Here is an 8138-nt window from a genome sequence, read left to right as displayed (position 1 = left end):
TTATGATATGAATTTTGAAAATACCGCAATACCGGTATATGTCACTTAAACAACGTTCAGAACGTGACACTGTTTGAAAGGGGTGTTGCACTGCGGTGAGGGAACAGCTGTGTGTGTTACAAAGCGAAGGAAAGCGAGGAAAAGAGGGAACGCCCCGCCCCCGCGGTGATACCAGTATTACTGGTGTTGTCACACGTCGATTAACCGGTGGGAAAATTTCCTCACCGTCACAACCCTAGCTCATTCATGTCTGTATTATTTAACTCATCCTCTCCCAATAAAGATGTAACTTTGCATCTTGACGGATTATCTACGTGACTCCGACTTCAGAGACTAACGATGAGCATAGACAACAGAGAGAGAATTCAATTCTGCGCTTTTATTTCCAATATGCGCTCATTCATGGCTGCATATTATTTAATTCAGGCAAAGTTACGTCTTTATTGGGACAGGACTTGACGGATTATCTTACGTGACTCCGTGAGTTGGTCTCTATTTCTTAGAGCCAAGCTGCATAAACATATCAGGCATTTATATAATGCATCTAATTTGTTATGTTAAATAAAGTTTACTAACTATAGCAACTATATCAAGTACCGTTGTTGTTGTCTCGTCTCCCCTCAGACGCGCTGCAATGGCGATCCTGCGCGCAATTCTCAAAACGCCCACAAGATGGCGGCGTTTATCGGTGAATCCGATATTACAAAACCGATATCCGATTATGGTAAAATGCTTAAGTATCGGGAAAAATATCGGTCGATCTCTATCTGTGATACATTACTCAATGCTGCAAAAACACGTAGAAACCTTTGAAGCTCCCCTGAGCGCAATCACAAGTATGATGATGATCGGGTCAGTCGCACTGGTGCTCCTAAAAAATGTTTCATAGTTGCACGCAGTAGTTTTCAGTCGCAAATGCGACTGAAATGGTCGCACTGTAGAGCCTTGAACAGCGCATTTTTGCAGTAAATATGAACATGGATTAAGAGACACCTAAGAGGGGAATTCCCCCCATTTTCAAAAATGAAATTCAGGTTCTGAATAAATGTCTAAAAATCCTGATTGGAGTATCACTATAAATAGTTATAAATGATAAAAGAAGGCTTTAAAAAGATCGGTTTCGGTGATCGGTATCGGCAGATACTGCTTTCTGTGATCGGCAATCGACCTCAAAAATCCTGATCGGAGCACTTCTACCATATATATTTTAAAAGTCTGCTCTCTAATTTGTCCCTTGGAACATCAAACGCTGTAATTGCAATGCAGATAGATTATACACCTGCACAAGACCCCCCATTAGGTGTAATCCTGTACACATAGATGAAGTAATGCCCTGAGCTTCAAATCAAGTACACGGGGTGAAGCAACACACTATTTAGACAGAATGAGATAACTGTGTGCACAGCATCCTAGTAACAAAGAGGGCTCCCTGCATCAGAACAAAATTCATCCCACACCTATTTTAAATGATAAACATGGTCCAATAAACCAGCATATTAGGTGTGGCAGGTCAAAACCAAGAGTCAAATAAATTGTTTGACATGACACAGGTTGAAGCCTATGGGGAAACTAGCACAGGACAGCTTTGTGAATCACACTCTCATAGCAATTTGCAACTATTTTACATTTTGGCGAATTGGTGGCTAATTTGTATGAATTCGAACAAACTTGTTTGTACATTTTCATATATGATCTGCTAATGCCCTACTGACGGTTAGGTTTAGGGAAGGACCTTCATACTTAACATTTTTAGAAAAAAAACCTATGTTTCCATATCAAAGCACAAAAACATACAAAATCACCACCTGGCAAAACAATGACGTTGTTCCCATGAGATGAGGTTGGCTTCATGACTTCACCAGGATCATCAATTTCTAAAAGATTTAAGCCTAACATTTATAATATCAACAACTTGTTGACTTCTAAGCCAGTGGTTCTTAACTGGTGGGTATCAATCAGCAGACAAATAAAACTATTTTAAGGGCCCATCCACACAAAGCCAGAGCTTTTCCTATCTGATCTTTTTCCCCCTCATTTTTCCGTAAAAACGGCGCCGTCTCAAAAATATCTGCGTACACACTAAACCACTGAAACCGACTCAAAACGATGTAGTCTACATGCCAGACCAGTATGTGGCGCTGTAATTCTGCCACAGAGATGCACTAAAAATGGAGAAGAAGACTTGGATCATGCATAAACCTTTTACATATACAGCTAAATGCGTCTCTGTGTGGATGGGGCCTAAATGCAATTAAATTAAACTAGCTTGTTAAGGCAGCACAAGAAATAAAAGTGAAAATGGTTCCCATATCTCGTGCTGCTGATGTCAATCAAATTCTACTGCATTTTGGCACAAATTCATCCGTTACTTGGTAGAAATGAGACGTATACCCACATCAACAAGTTATATGATATGCCCTCATCCTCAAACAACATAAAACAATGCAAGTTAAAAGAAAATATGACTCTGACTACATAAAATGGGTTATATTGGGTTATCAAAGGGAAAATTTGGGTTCTGAAGCAAAACCAGTTGAAAACCATTGATCTAGGCTTCACAACACCTGCATATGGAAGAAACACACTCAACTCCCACACTTGTGACTTAGTGGAAAAGAAGTAATATCCCACAATGAGAGCTAAAGAAATTCCCCAAGTGCAGGATCACAACCGAAACTCCCCTTCACATTCATCACACGCCTCAAAAAGATGGTTAATTTCGGTACCGAACGACGAGACGTTTTTTGATACTCGATGGTATCGAGGCAATTCAGTCGTTGCCTAAAAAGTATCGAACTCGATACCCAGCCCTAACGAGCACTGATGCGTGCATGCACGCTAATCAGAAAAGGTACAGCTGTCATAAAACCAGAGAGAAAGGCTGCATGGCTAGTAACTGTAAAAAATAAAAAGTCAAATAATAGTATGAGAGTGGTAATTACGTTCCTACTGGTCAGTGTTAGAGGAACTCAGCTTAGTCTGTCAGTTAGCCTGCTTTAGACCAGGTTAGTTTCCCAGCATAAGTTGCCACAGTGACTAGCTTGATCTAGGCCTATGTTAAATTTGCTTTACGGAACCAAATCATTTGACAATGAGTCAGACTAACTGAAATAAGACTGGCTTATTTGGTAAACTTTATGAAACAGGCCTCGAGGCATTAGAAGTGATCATATTTTTTCCATTGCATCGAATCGCATTGTGTTGAATCTAATCTAATCAAAATCGGATCGCACTGCATCGTAACAGGGGTGAATCGTATCGCATCGGTAGCTGCTTCATGTGTATCTTTAATGTAACGTAGCGTTGGCTATGCATCGAGATGCGTATCGTATCGGCCTCCAGGAGTGGGTGAGACTGAGGCAAGTGAACGAGCGCTGCTGCGCGCTAAACAGACAGAGCGCAATCGAATAGGAGCGCAATAATTCTGAGTAAAATATACATTTTGCTCAAATATTTGTTGTTGCACATTAAATGCGTCTTTTGTAGACATACATATAAGTGTATTTTTAGCATCGAGATGCGTATCGTATCGGCCTCAGTCATGGAGATGCACATCCCTAATCTGTATGATGAACTGTTTAATTTAGAAGATAGGCTATCTTAACTCAAGCCATATAATAATTGTAACGTGCTGCAACATATTAATATAATAAACATAACCGAATGACGGCAGTTATTAACATAACAATCCGTTGATTAGCATAAATCAACTGCTCATAAGGCTAAGATATTTCCATTTTAAAAAATGGAACCCCTAAAGGGAATAGATACAAGATGGGAGGAAAAATATACCTTACTTCAATATCTTCTGTCGCAATTATATCGTTGGGCAATTATACTGTATATAAACTGCGGGCATCGGGGAGCCGTTATTAATATGCGGGGCACTGAAATCGCTTATGAACGCGCGCTTGTTTTTTACTTTCACTTTCGAGATTCATGATCACACGTACAGAGCAGCACTCTGCAGTACTTACCACACATTTGTTATTCTCTCTATGCTATTTTTCAATGTTTCAAGTGATGCAGGTGTTTTTTTCCTTGTAGGTTTTTTAAATAAAAAAAACATGAATTTTTCATAATGTTTAGTGACCCTGGCCTGCAGAAAAGAACATTTATGTTTAATCTATCTAATAGTGTGTTGGTCATACTATACAATGATTTATAGCTTGTCTTTGTTGAATAATACAGAACATAAAGAGCTTTAAAAAAAATTATTGCATATTAAATCGCAATCGCAATATTGGTAAAAAAAATCGCAATTAGATTATTTTCCAAAATCGTTCAGCCCTAGTGGTAAGTGAAATGTTATGTACTGTAATAGATCGCGTTGTTTTCCACACCTTTCTAAACACTGATTCAGCCACACCTCTTACCCAGTCGGGCGTGTTTGTGTCCGCACAGAACTCTTATTTGACATCGTCCCAAGTTACTGTAACTGTTATATGCTACGCAAGTCTTTTTTTTTATGCCACGCAAGTCTACAGTCGTGAGACAAAGTGCTCAGCTCTTCTGTTGTCTTTGACAGCTTTTAGGTGCGTTATTGGCAGCGCCACATGAACGCGTCACCACCGCATCTGCACGGAAAACATGGGGAAATTTAAGACAATAATCGCACAACCTATTCGATATTCTATAATTAAATCAACTAATCGAATATTCGAAAATCGCGACCCATCCCTAGTTGGTATTAGAGCCTGACCGATATATCGTTTAGCCGATATTATCGGCCGATATAACGACGAATATGCCGCCGATACGCACATTTTTTTTTACAGAGCATATAACGCAGATAAAATGCTTGAAATGGTGTAATTACTTAGTTTGTCCAGCAGAGCGCGCTCCATTGTTTGCTACTGGCAACCTGGATGAAACGCTTTAAAGCTTAAGTCTATGGAAAACCATTGAAACTTTGAACGGCCATATCTCCGTAACGGCGTGGCGGATCCGCACCAAATTCGGGTGATCCCTTCAGCTCGAGGAACCCTCTCGAACGTGAATCGAGTGTACATCTCGAGGCCCTCTTTCGAATGAGACCACCCCCACGTCGATAGCCCCCGGGGTTTGGGAGTTACGGGCGGTTAAATTTGCGGTCCGGTGCCGACCAATCTAGCGATCCCGGGGGGGCTACCGACGAGCAGAGGGTGGCGTTCGAGAGGGCTCCTCGAGCTGAAGGGATCCCCCGAATTTGGTGGAGATCCGCCAAAGGCGTGTTCGCGAGATAGTGACACCAGCCAACACTTTCACTTTAGTAAGGAGGTCTCTTGTTCAGGCAGCAGCATTCAAGCGTCGTCTTATTCGACCGTAAGTGCAAAAAATGTGTTTATGTATATATATTCTGTTTATGTATATACTGTATTCTATATATAGTACCAGTCAAATGTTTGGACACACGAATGGGAAAGTGTCCAAACTTTTGACTGGTACTGTACTATAATATACACAAAGAATATCGGCCGATATATCGATATATTATCTATATATTTTTTTTACTCCCAAATATCTGTATCTGCCCCAAAAAACCCATATCGGTCAGGCTCTAGTTGGTATATGCTGTTATAGCCATTATCCTGTACTTTCACATCTTATTTCATAAATAATCATGGTTAACAACAGGAATCCTGGCAAGAAACCACATTAGCCATGATTCTGAGAAAATCTCCACCAATCAGAGAATCAAAACAACCAAAAAAACACTTTAGCGCCCACCTACTCCCATGAAGCACTGTGATTTATGTAGACAGTCTCTTTAAGCTTTCAAAATACTTAAATATCTGTATGCATAATATGCATATTTTGCATTGAATTATTATATATAGAAACCACCTATTTTCAGCATCTTTAAATCAATAGCTTTACATTTCTCCGTTGTTTTTTATTTGATTACATGCTTCATGGGATTGGGATGGGATTGTAGTTCATTCCCTCAGTTGTCTTTGTTTATTCAAATCAAAAGTTATGACAACTCAAATACTTTTTTCATCTCTATGGGAAAAATAATTACAGTACCAAAGCCACTGAAAAAGTGGGTGGACACTGTTGTACTCAATATTGACATATTGGCTGTGTCTCAAAAGCTATTAAATTGCCTACATAGACGTGTGCAGGCGTACATGACGCCTAAAAAAGTTTTAGGCACAGCCATTGTCCTCATAGATTACATGCACTTTACAGTCGCCTGCTGCCTGATCAGGTTCGCCATTACATGACCCAAGCGCCAGAGACACCCGGAAACAAGTGCTCCTGAGCTCGGGCGGCTGTATGCACACCTCCCGGAAGTGGGTAGAGATACCGTAACTGGTTGCCCATGACCAACGCATGCGTTTGCATCACGATAACACGAACAGGTAACAAAAGACGTGCGCCTTTGCCCACTAGCAAACCACAGCAGGAGGAGGGAGTGCGTTCCCTGTCACTAACGGTGTACATGAACCCGTTGACATCAGACGGTCGTGAAATAGACGCGTTTATTTGAATTGTAACCCAATTCACGACATGGGAATCGGTGAGGGGCGGAACTGTCTGGCAAGGCTTTGATGAAACATTGTAATGACTGTTACACGGTCTATACGGTTAAATAATGCTGGTTTCCAACGGAAACCAACACAAACGGGTATGTGAAACGCACGAACCTGTACCTGTGAGTCCGCGAGCCGGCTCTGCGCTATTCTACAGGTCCTCTTCCCGTTAACAAAAGGCCCGGGCCGTCTGGACAGGAAGAGCGCTACAGCAGGAGGAAGACCGGGGAGAGGAGGGGGAGCCACTGCCTTATAACAAAGCCCTCAAAATCACTCGTTACACCTCATAACGCCGAAATATAAACGCGCAATAAGCTAAAACGGTTCCGGATGAAAAGTCAGTTTCGGAACAGAGGGTTACTCACAGGTGGAGGATGCGGATGGTGACGGATTTCAGCCCCAGTTCGCAGCAGCTCCCTAGCTTTCACACCGACAACATGGCGCCTCGATCCAAGCAGACGCGCGCGGGGCATCATGGGTAGAATGAGAAGGAGCGCGTGCGGTTCATTGCGCCAAGAGGGGAGTGTCGCCCTTTGTTGTGCTCAAGACACATACAACAATGTACAGATTTACAGGCGCCTCATAATGTGTGACATGCATCCTTACACAGTGAACCAATGCCGGCGTTTGAAAATAAAGTACTGGGTTTTGTTCCCATTATGAGAGAGCAGAAGTGTTTAAATCTAGTTTTTACTTTATCTGTTGTTTTGGGCACGACTCAACCCATTTAATTTCAGTTTAAAATGTGAGCACATGTACTATTTTACACCATTATAGCCAATAATCATACCTGGCCTGATTTTTTTCCGTCAGCGAATTGTGGCAGTTTTATAAAATAAGATACAATAAAATGCAGTCACAGGTGTCTGATTAATAATGAGTTAAATTTATGATATTATTAATAGTTATCAAAATAAACACCAAAAAGTTATATTTTATATAGGCTACTTATAAGTCTACAATTTTGTAATGTGAATCAAACAACAACGGACATGTTTTCATGAACTATAATCTCAGTACCTTTAAAATAGTGTTAATATTATGAATAACAGATGGTTTAATTATTGTATGTACCACAATTTGTAGCTGCATGAGTGTTTTGGTATATTTCACATGCCTTTACGAGTTGCAGACTGTTAGAAAGTAAATTTTGTCACAAATGTTATTATTTTTTCTACAAAGTTGCAAAAACACACTTATTAATTGCTCTCATGTGAATGAAACAGCTGTTGTTCAAAATGTGATCACTGTCACGTGGTATAATCTCAATACCTTAAGACAAAGTGAATAATGTGTTAATAATAGACCCTTTAACATATTATTATATATTGTAGATATATTGTAGTTGTATGTGTATTACATTTTAAGGATTGTTATGCTTCTATTAGTGACAGCTGGCTAGGTGAATAGTGTAAAAATATAATAAATAGATCACCATACTTCCCCAGTTGATTATTCATATTACATTAAGATAATTGTTTTGTATTACAAGTTTTCTGAAATGTTATGTTTAAATATGCACTCAAATATGCATACATTTCCAGAACAGAAATCTGAACATTAAAGCCAGGTTCAAAATTTTTGTTTCATTTTGTTGACATATTTTTAAAGAGAGGATTT

The 8138-nt window shown here is 40.0% G+C and overlaps 1 protein-coding gene across 3 annotated transcripts in view; it reads right to left on the bottom strand.

Moving 5' to 3' along the window:
- Positions 1 to 7160, bottom strand: part of pum1 (pumilio RNA-binding family member 1) — a 32946-nt gene extending 25786 nt beyond the window's left edge. For all 3 annotated transcript variants that reach the window (XM_016509804.1, XM_016509805.1, XM_016509806.1), the window contains exon 1: positions 6884 to 7160. The gene's annotated coding sequence lies outside the window, so the exon portion shown is untranslated. The remainder of the gene's footprint in view (positions 1 to 6883) is intronic.
- Positions 7161 to 8138: the final 978 nt, after the last annotated feature.

This window comes from Sinocyclocheilus rhinocerous, unplaced genomic scaffold (assembly GCF_001515625.1).
Source record: "Sinocyclocheilus rhinocerous isolate Xijiao unplaced genomic scaffold, SAMN03320098_v1.1 scaffold53, whole genome shotgun sequence".
NCBI classification, from domain to species: domain Eukaryota; kingdom Metazoa; phylum Chordata; class Actinopteri; order Cypriniformes; family Cyprinidae; genus Sinocyclocheilus; species Sinocyclocheilus rhinocerous.
This window is presented reverse-complemented; position numbering and strand designations above follow the sequence as displayed.